We start from the raw sequence: 10,521 nt of genomic DNA on the forward strand, positions 1-10,521 counted from the left end.
CGCGGGATCCTGAAAGGTTGCAGGCAGCATCAGTACAGCCCAGAGCAGAGCCAGGAGAGGAGTTACAAGAAAAATTCCCTTTGACTTCAGCAGAAAGTGAGATTATTTGGGTAATAAATGAATACAGCAAGTATAGACTAATGTGGCCAGATCTGAAATGAAAATAAAGACAATTTTAACATTCCTTTACAGTGCATGATTGAAGAATTTGGTCACATGGCAGGAAAGAAGGTCACTAAAGAGAGCTCTTTTAACAGAAGCTCATTCGTATTTTAAACTAGTCACATGCCTTTTAATTTGTATCTTCTCTGATGTGAGTCCCCACTTCCTTCATCTTTATTTACATTGATCTGTTTTCATAATCTGCTTTGAATTGCAGGCAGACTTTTCTCTATTAGCCAGTTTGAAAAGGGCAGCAGAAGCATCCCCACTCAACTCCCGTTTGCCCTGTGGAGGAATCATTTCTCCTAATGAAAGAGCATCATGGCAATCACATTGACATGATGCATTTTATGCTGACTGGTCAAGATCAGTTTTAGAAACAAACTGTAGCATACAAATGTTTCTGCTCTTCCATTTATCTCTGCAGTCAGACACACATCAAATGCATTCCACGTCACGTCGTGGACGAGAAAAAAGGTTTGCATCTAAAAGGGTGGGACCCGCAGCCAACATTATCAGAAGTGTTCCACAGTGATGCCACTGTGGCAAAACACAGATTTTGATTGGAGAAACATATATGATGCTTGGAAGGACAGCAGTGTTTGTAAAAGCATGCAGCACCTAATGAGGAGAATTTCATCACGCAGAGCAAGGAGATGTGTCAGCGGCTACAAAGCAATGATTTAATTCATACGTGAGAATAATTTGATCTTCAGTTTTCCTCCACGTTACTTACTACACCCAAACAGCTTGTACAAGCTATCAACGGGCAGAAATTGTCAAGGAGTTATGGCTTTTTAAGATCTGACTTTCTCAGCAGTTGCAAATGCAAGAGCAGAATGCTGATTAGCTCTAAGATGACACAGGCATAAAAAAAAAGGACCCCAGGAATATAATAATTCAAGGCTACTTAAAACGAGATGTGTTTTTGTAAACATTACGCAAATAGTGATTTGGGGAGTGTGAGCTCCGAGCTGAAAGCCAGGCTGGATGCATTTCCAGGGAATGTGCAGTTAGCACCTCGACCGTGATAAGATTACAATGAGCATTTTTGACTATTGCTAACTATAAATTTGAGCTGTGTGGGTCAACGTGGTGACTCAGCAATCAAAGTTACTTCATCCTGCTGCAGAGGACTGCAGTTCGGTTTCCAGCACCACGTTTAGGATTTCCAGGGGGAACAGGAGATGAGTCAGGGAATTAGAGCAACCTTGCATTACTTAACTAGTGCTTGTGGCTTGATCAATGGCACTGGGAAGGCTCTGCTGTAGGGAACCCCTGCAACAGTGTCGCAGTGTGCTCGCTGCTACAGAGCACTGTGGAGGCTGCCAGTGCTGTCAGATGAGGGGAGGAAACAGATGAGAGAAGAAAAAAAATATACATACAGTCAGCAAACAATGTGAAAATTTACTGTAGCATCACATGGCAGATATTATTTACCTTATTGTGCATCAACTGATGCACACGGTATCCCATCTGTGATGCAGGTAGACACAAAACTTTATATCCCACGGCTAAAAAGTACTGCTATTTTCTAGGTACAGCCAATCCCTGCTAAACTGGAATGCACACAAACCCCACGACGTTCCTTGGAGCGGGAGCGTGTCCTCGCCGGTCAGCTGCAACATCGGGCAGGTAATTAACAAATGCCTGGATAAAACGAGCGCAGTCTTGTTTATCAATCAACATCCTATTAATTAGCTCACGTGTCAATTTTAATTGAAGTGATTTGTATTAATAATGGTTGTCCATGTAAGTTGTGTGACATACCTGCAGGGATCTGTGCTTGCTCCTGGGCTTAACTTTCGGCAAATATTCTATCCTAGGAAATATCTTCACAATTTCAGAACACCGATTTTCTGAGAGCTAAATACCTGTGTAACTGATGGCTATTTAATAATAGTACCTGTGTCTGGGAAACCATCACCTGATAACTATATCCAAAATGAAAACAGAATAACAGTGTTATGTAAGAAACTGTCTGGCTGAATCCATGTAATAAAAAAGCTCCAATGACACACATAAGGGGGTAACATTATTTGCAAATTATAATAATAGCTTTCCACATCTGTTCCCATGAAGAGGGAAAACTGTGTGGCTGCTGGTATTTTATTCAAGGTTTGACTCAATCTGTACTGCTTTACATTTTGCAAAAAAACCCACAAAACTCTATTACTCTCATCATTTTACCTTTTCTTATCCTGTTCAAGCCAATGCTGTAGCTCAGGTTACTCAGAGGTTGTCATCATCCCAGGATCAGGCTGAGCATCTTCTGGAACTGAATTATCCCAGGTGTGCTTTCAATTTAAAAATGACTCTACTAGGACAAATATTAGGACAATCACAGCTGCTTCTGTGCTACTGAACATGATTGTTATTTTATCATTTATACGCTTGTCAGAGCTCCCTGGTGCTGCGCAGTGTCCTCGCACGTCACAAGAGGCAACATCTGCCCCAAGGAACTTATAATGAAAAACTGCAGAATGGGCTGGGAGAAGGGAATTAATCAATGATTGACTTTCTCTGCATTAAATACAGGTGTGTCTGAGGTATGGAGATTCAATGACTTGGCTAGGTTACGCGGAGAGTCTATAAAAGAACTGGGAATTGAAAGTAGCCCTCTTCCATCTAAATCCAGACATGTTGAGTCATCAGTCAATAACAAGACTGATTTCCATGGCAGTACTGTTTGGAGGCTTTAATCAGGTTTCATGTCCTATTATGCTGGGTACTGTGTAAATATAGAATAACAGATACTCTCTGCAGGCATGTCCTTAAACAGATCCCTGCTGATTTCAGTGGAACTCTACACGTCCAGAAGGATACCCTGGGGTAGATCTGATTTTCTAAATAGGGATGAGACCCAGTAGGTGGGAGTAAAACCTGCAGGATTTATGGGGAACAGATTATAGCTAACAGGATCACGGGGGTGCCCGTGTAAGGTGCACAGTTAGCAACTTCATTGATCCCTTGTATTATTTTGGAAAAGGGTAAATCACAAACGGAAAATCACAAACTTTTTCAGTGGTACTCTGGTACCTATATGCTTTGAAGTATCTCAGTACTGGTGTTTTACTGAAATGTAAGGTTTTCCTGCCCAAGCATAAATCAGAAACTGCAGCAAAGCTCTTTTCCATTTTTTTTTAACATGGTCTTTAGCAAAGGGTAACCTCTTTGCTGACTTAAAAAGTGGGACTGTGAAAGCTAAATGGGTAATAGAGATGCTATAATGGGAGAACCGTGAGCATGTTTGGAGGACATCTGCTGAGATGTTATCGGCGGCAAAGAAGCCCTGCCCATTCGGTGACATCATTCTCTCCGGCTGCCAGCCTGTCCTGGCAGGCTCAGGGGCTGCAGCGGGAACGCTGTGTGAGAGCCAGGCTGGATGCAGCAGTGGGCTTGATTCCCTCTGGGCTGGCAACCAATAACTGGCTGAGGAACAGCCACTTCTCCAGCCGAATGCAGATGACAAGGCTGAGGCCAGTGAAGGCCGCAAGGCCGGTCAACTGGTTGATTTCTCTCACAGTTGCCTTTGTTATTTGAAAATTTAGTGTGTATTTTAGATGAGCACCAAGAAGCTCCTGCAGAGACTGTGCTCAGCACTGGACATGGACATGCCGAGAGGTAGGTCCTGTCCCACACAGACCCAAAGGGATGGTTGTGTCCTGGTTTATACAGACTCTTGGTGGACCCAGCTTAATGCGTGAGCCATTCTGGTCAAGGCTGGGATGGGAAGTTCATCAGACAGGCAATGTTTGATGACTCGAGGTCAAAGAAAACTGATGTTACGTGCCAAGTATGGTGAGGGATGGGGTGGGTAACCAAGAAGGTACTTGTTATATTAGGACACATGCAGGGTTTTTGAGCCTGAATTTTGCAGCCGATGTGTCTCTGATTCTTATTCCTAAAATCTTCTCAAACTTCTCCCAAATATCTTCTTAACTTCTGGATACCATCAGCTGATGTGGCAGCAAATGTTCCCAGTTCCTGAGTCTACATTAGCATGCTTGAATCAGGACTGTGCTGTTGAGGCAAACCTCCAGATTGTACCGATTTACTGTGGTTTGGTTTGTTTCACAGATCAGTCTGGGAGTGCATGAACTGAGCTCCCTTCCAGTGAACCTAAAGCAGTGAGATCCTCCAGAGCAGTCCACACGAACTTTGGCCACCACTGGGCATATAGTCCATGGGACCTCATTACAGTTAGCCTGAAACACCCCCACTTCACTATAACACCTCTGATGTGGAGATGGGGTCTTCAACATCCACTGGATCACTCCAGAAAAGCACTCCTTCAAGGCCACTATTGCTCACTGCTGAGGGCAGAGGAAGAGGGTTTAGGCTTGGAGACAAGCCCAGCCCCTCAGAGCAGGATGGACATAACTCACTCTGGCCACAGAGCGCAGCAGCCACCAGCCTATCTGCAGGCACAGCTAACAAAACAAGTGTAGATGTAGCCAAAGGATAGTAAAAGCACTCAAATGTTTTGTGACAAGAAGAAGTCAGGGCAGAGAAGAAGAACTCAGTGATTTCACTGAGGGCAAGTGATAGCATAAGCTTAAACCTGATTAGAAATCAAAGAACTACAGGAGAGAAATGCTCAAATAGCAGAAAAAAATTGTATTTTAAAATATATAAATAAATATTTATATAATATATAAATTATTACCAGGGCTCTCCTTTCATAGGACTGCTTCTTGTATTATAAATAAAGCAGGATCTGAATACAAATGAAGACATCAGTAAGTACAATTTTGTGGCTGCAGTAGCCAGAATGATGCTGAAATGGTCACTTCTGCCCTTCAAAGTTTCCAAACTATACAATTTTGAGCAGGTGATTCAAAGCATAGCAGATTGTCGCGTGCATGCAGATGCCATTAAAAACATACTGAAGAAATTAAAAGCAAACCCTTCTAGTGTTACTGTACAGATAATAAACACACTTGTCAGTCCACTGGATAAATATCCTACATATATACATATACACATTTTAAAAGATATGGGAAGCCCCTGTCAGCATAATGCTTAAAACCTTAAAGATTCGATTCCAACTCTTGATCTCTAGGAAACTGCAAATCTCATGAGGAAAACTTGAGCTGCTCTGTGCTGGCTGTCACCTGGAGCTCAATGCAGCCAGAACCAGTGCTCCAAGAACCCATTGCTGTGCCTGTGTCCTCATCCAGCAGCACGGCTGCTGCTCCTTGCACAGACGTCTGCATGTGGGGATCTGCAGGGGTAATCAACCCGTGAAACTAAACCCAAGTTATTATGCCCACACCATGCTTAACTGTGTAATTTTAGGTAAAAAACATAGTTAGCATTAGGTGTGTGAGGGTTGGGAATACAACAGGAATGTGAAAGTTTTTATTTTTCTTTTAATATGTGTCTATAATGCCAGTGTTTCAGTCTCAAAGGATATGCCTATCTGACTGTAGTTAAGATTGTGATGTTCCCTCACACAGATCATTGGAATTTCAGCATTTTCAGGTATCTTCCCAGACCTAAGAACTCATGACGTGCTACTTTGTAAGGAGAGGGGAAAAGCAGCAGTTTGCAGCAGACTTCAGTCCCTTCAGATCAAAGCCCAGGTCTTCTGATGTGTGTCTACAGCACCTAATGGTGCCTGGTCCAGGCTGGGACTTGTGGTTATCACTGTAACAACAAAAGCAACTGCAGTGGTGTAAGGCACAGAACTGATATATTTGCTATTTTTGTTTGTTTTATATATAATTAGCCCATTTTCTATGCAAACCAATTCAGTTCCTGTTTATATACCAAACTGCCCACAGCATGTTTGCTGCCCCTTGTCATGGCTGTCATTATTCCTGGTGAAGAAGACTCTACTGCTCTCACTTTGGGCCTTGTCAACAGCACTGACACCCTGCCATCCCAGGGCTCTCCAGCTTTGGCACCTTGATGACCAGGAATAGAAGCTGGAAACCAAAGCTAGGTCTTCTGTCTGACTTCTCCCAGGGATTTTAGCAAGCCATCAGGAAGAGCAGCAAACAGGCCCCATTCAGTTCTGCTCTTCCCATTACCAGTTTAGCTGACACTTAGCCTTGTAGGAAATTCCTCAGAGAAGGACAAGCAAACTCGTACATCCATTTGCTCTCAAGAGGAATTTCTAAAAAGCAAACCCACAATGTTTCAGCATGACTATATTAATTATTTTTTCCAGAGAGCTTGCTGTTGTTTTGCTATTGAGAAATACACCTTCAAACATTGGATTTGCTCAGTTTTAGAAGCACAACTATGTTTATTATATTTGGTGCTGTGAAAAGCACTTCTAATTTGTATTTTTATTGAGCTAGACTTCTGTTTCAGACCAACTCTGAGTTGTTTGTCTAAAAGCTGCTAGTGCCTAGACTGAGGTACTAGCTCAGTAATTGTAATAGGATGTCATATAGTTTCCTTTGAGTACCTCTGAGTACAGCCCACCTTTCAAAAAGGGAGGAACAAATTCTGTTGGCCCACAAAGGTGCTGTCATTACTTAAAATCATGGAACAGAGCTTGTTCTAATGGGGGTTAACTCAGTAATTCCATTTCATCTTACCATGCTAGTCTTTCTTCTTAAGTCTGACTGGATAAAAACCAATTTTATCCAAAGCTTCATAGTTTAAACATTTTAAAATAATTTTTAAAAGTGACACTGAACTATCTGCTACCTATATATATGCTCAAAAAGGATGGGAACAGGACTGCCTGCTCTTCTGGTATGGTATCAATACACTATCTGGCAATCAACTTTTCTTTGCCACTAACTCCTACATTCAGTATTTTCAGGTAATGTAATACCAAGGCACCGTGGATGCACCTTATCCTGAAGCACTTAATAAACGAGAGTTAACAGATGTGAAATCTGAGGAAGCGTTCAGGGAAATCTAGGGACTTCCCTGAAAATTAGGGTTTATAGACTATAATCCTACTGATGATAACTGAGTGATAAAACCCACATTGTTTGTATTTATAAAAATTCTTGAGTGATTTCATTGTTCTCAAAGAAAAAAAAAAAGCTGCTTTTGTTCATTGTTGATACAAAGTCACTCTTGTTGTTGCAGACCAGGCACTTCCTACTCTACCTGGGTATTTTTATCCACAGTACTTTGCTGTGTTTGAGAGATAAGCCCTTACTCCAGACTCTGAATCACACTTCCCCCTCAGATTTGGGGAATGTCAGATCCAGATCAGGATCCAAACTTTCTAGTTTGGGCCTGTCTTTCATCATGGTAAATCAACAGTCGGCAAATCTAAACAATAAGTTTGTGTTGAAATTTGGATTTTTTTTTAATTGTACTTCCTTTCTAGCAAACAACAGAGGTTTATTTTCTTCTCTTCAGGACAGAAAACTGTTTACTCTATGATCTTATTTTTTAAACCGCTGCTTCATTTGCAGGGGGAAGTCCTAATGACCTTGCTCACCACACAGCCTGGGAGCTTATCAATCAGGACAAGGTTTGGCAGGAAGGCAAGAAAACTCTCCTGCAATCAGATCTATTACCAGAGATCCCCCTGCCTGGACAGGAGTGTCTTACAGCCACTGAACTCCTATACTTACATGTCCTTTTTACTTCTAGGTGTAACTGAGGCCTGAAGACTCAAAATTAGTTCATAAATGAATTTTCTCCTTGTTTTTGTTAAGTAAGATACATGTCCTCTGAGCTGCCTGCAAGCTGTGCACACTAATGATTAATTTAATTTTAAATATATCTTCAGTGACTACCTACATTTTAACATACACTAAGTACTTTGTACACAATACATGGCAGGTCAAAATATGATCACAAACCCAGATTTTTCCTTTCCATTACCTTTACATCTTAGAGAGTTCCCACAGCCATTCCATTCTGCCCTGGCACCAACAGAAATCTTTCCACTGACTGCAGCAGATGAAGATCTGACCCTAAACTAGGTAACTGGGCCAGTGCCACAGGGTCTGATTACTCTGCTAAGTTCCCTGAATGGTACATTTTAAAAACTGCACTGAATTATGCCCCAGTAAACCTAAAGGAGACACACAGAAAATCCCGCACTGGTATAGCTGCTCTGCCAGGAGGAACTGGTCTGTTCCCTGGTGGGAAAGGAGGCCTTGCTCTCTCTGCCTCCCCCATGAAGAAGAGTAAAGCCTTTTCTCCTCTGTGTCATTGTTGGTTCCTCTAGCACACTGGTGTACCCAAAGTCCAGCGATACATTTGATGCTCAGGAACCCTGATAGTTGATCAGAGCAAGTTGATCAAAACGCAAGAAGAAAGCGAATTTCACTGAATGCTTATAATCATTCACATGATGTCGTAGAAAAGCCTCTTATTATATCCAAAGGGTTTGATACCAGTGTAAAGGCAGAGCTGTGTTCCCCATCTTTACTGCTGTAAGTGCATGTTATGCACTTTTATGTTGCCAATAGTGCAAAGCTGTGGGAAGATGTGCTGTTTCCTAAATTCCAGCCAGCTTCTGATGGCAGAAATGCGATCACTGGTGATTGTACGTTTCTGAGGAAATCCAATCAGTTCTTACGGCCCAGTTAACGTTTATGGCACTGTCAATTACAGAATAAACAAAATCCCTCAATGACCAAAGAGGACAAATTCTGATAGTGGGAGGGTGGAGAAATGTAAATCTGTCATAGGTGTTTCCACAACATTGTTTTTCAGAGCAGAACAGCTCTCAAAAACATTACCAAAAATACTGTCATGCTGTAAGCAATAGTTGAAGTAATTTGTGATGTTTTGAGCCATTCCTGCTATGAGACCAGGATGGCCTCGAGTGCAGCATCCAGACTCACTGCCCTGGCCCCTCCATGGGCAATTCCTTAATGCCTTGCAGACCATCTGCTGTGGAAAAGAAGTATCCTCCAAGGTACTGTGATACTTCATTATTTAATCAGCTGGTATTTTACAGGACCAAGGGAAAGCTCTGAGTGCAGAGAAAGCAGACTGGCACCCCATATTTTTGGGGGAGCTTGCTGGAAGCCCTCCAAAGGAGCTTGGCCCTTCCCAGAGTTCGAAATGCCAGGGCTGACAGGTCTTCTTCCCTGTGGTGGGGTCGGGTGCCTGTTTTTTGGGGTTGCCGTTTTTCCAGAGAAGGGCAATGAAGCCTGTGAAGGGTCTGGAGCACAAGGGTTATGAGGAGCAGCTGAGAGAGCTGAGGGTGTTTATCCTGGAGAAAAGGAGGCTCAGGGGTGACCTTAATGCTCTACAACTCCCTGAAAGGGGATTGTAGCCAGATGAGAGGTCGGCCCCTTCTCCCAGGCAACCAGCGATAGGGAAGGATAGTGTTAAGCTGTGCCAGGGAGGTTTAGGTTGGACATTAGGAAGAATTTCTTCACAAAAAGGGTGATTAGACATCGAAATAGGCTGCTCAGGGAAGTGGTGGAGTCATCGTCCCTGGAGGTGTTTAAAGAAAGCCTGGACGTGGCACTTGGTGCCAGATCTGGTTGACATGGTGGTGTTCGGTCAAAGGTTGGACTCGCTGATCCCAGAGGTCTTTTCCAGCCTAATTGATTCTGTGATTCTATGAAACTGTCCACGCTCCAGGCACCTGGCCCTTAGGCCGAGTCAGGGGAGGCCACATCCCTCGCGGGGCTCAGCCACCCCCAGCTCCCCGGCCCAGGGCCAGGGGAAGGGGGAACACGGCCCGGGGCCAGGAAACGCCGCCCTCGGGGCCTGGGGCCGGGCCGGCGGGTGGGCGGAGGGGGCCGGGCCGGCGGGCGCTGCCCCGCCGCGCGGAGGGAGCTCGGAGGGCGGCGAGGCCCCGGACCCCGAGCGGGGAGCGGCACGGAGCGGAGCGGGGCGGCCCCTCGGCACGGGCGGGAAGCGGCGGCGGGACCCGGCGGCCGCTCCGCGGAGGATGTGAGCGAGCACCGCGGACACGCGTGCGGGACAGGCCCGGCCCGGGCGGCGGGATCGCGGCCGGGGGCGCGGGGGGAGGCGGCGGCGGAGCGAGGCGAGGGGCGGCCTCGCAGGGCGGAGCGGCGGCGAAGGCGAGCCGGCAGCCGGAGCGGGCGTGCGAGCGAACCCCACGGGCCGAGCGCCTGCGAGAGGGGGAGGAGGAGCCGCCCCGCCGCCCGGGGATGGTGAGGAGGAGGCGGCGGCTGCCGGGAGCCCAGTGAGGCCTTCGCTCGGCGCCCGCCGCAGAGCCCGCCCGCCTCGCCGGCCGCCCCCTTCCCCCGCTCAGCTCGCTGGCTCGCTCCCCCCTTCCCTCCCCTTCCCCTGCTTCCCTCCCCGGCTCCCTTCCCCTGCTGCCGCCGCCTCCTCCCGGGGCTCCAGCCATGTAAGTGACCCGCTCCCCGGCAGGGAAGGGCTGGGGGAAGGAAGCGCCGGGGCCGGGGCCTGCTCGGCGCGGCCGCATTGTGCGGGGCCGGG

At 45.8% G+C, this 10,521-nt stretch overlaps 1 protein-coding gene across 2 annotated transcripts in view; it reads left to right on the plus strand.

Moving 5' to 3' along the window:
* The first annotated feature begins 9,989 nt into the window (after nt 1–9,989).
* AKT1 (AKT serine/threonine kinase 1) overlaps nt 9,990–10,521 on the plus strand; it is a 74,553-nt gene continuing 74,021 nt past the window's right edge. Inside the window, exon 1 of one of the 2 annotated variants that reach the window (XM_027637736.1) lies at nt 9,990–10,008. The gene's annotated coding sequence lies outside the window, so the exon portion shown is untranslated. Of the gene's footprint in view, nt 10,009–10,304; nt 10,430–10,521 lie in introns of those variants that run through there. The other variant, XM_027637734.1, reaches the window with a different exon arrangement.

Source organism: Corapipo altera, unplaced genomic scaffold (genome assembly GCF_003945725.1).
Source record: "Corapipo altera isolate COAL_440 unplaced genomic scaffold, ASM394572v1 23, whole genome shotgun sequence".
NCBI lineage: Eukaryota > Metazoa > Chordata > Aves > Passeriformes > Pipridae > Corapipo > Corapipo altera.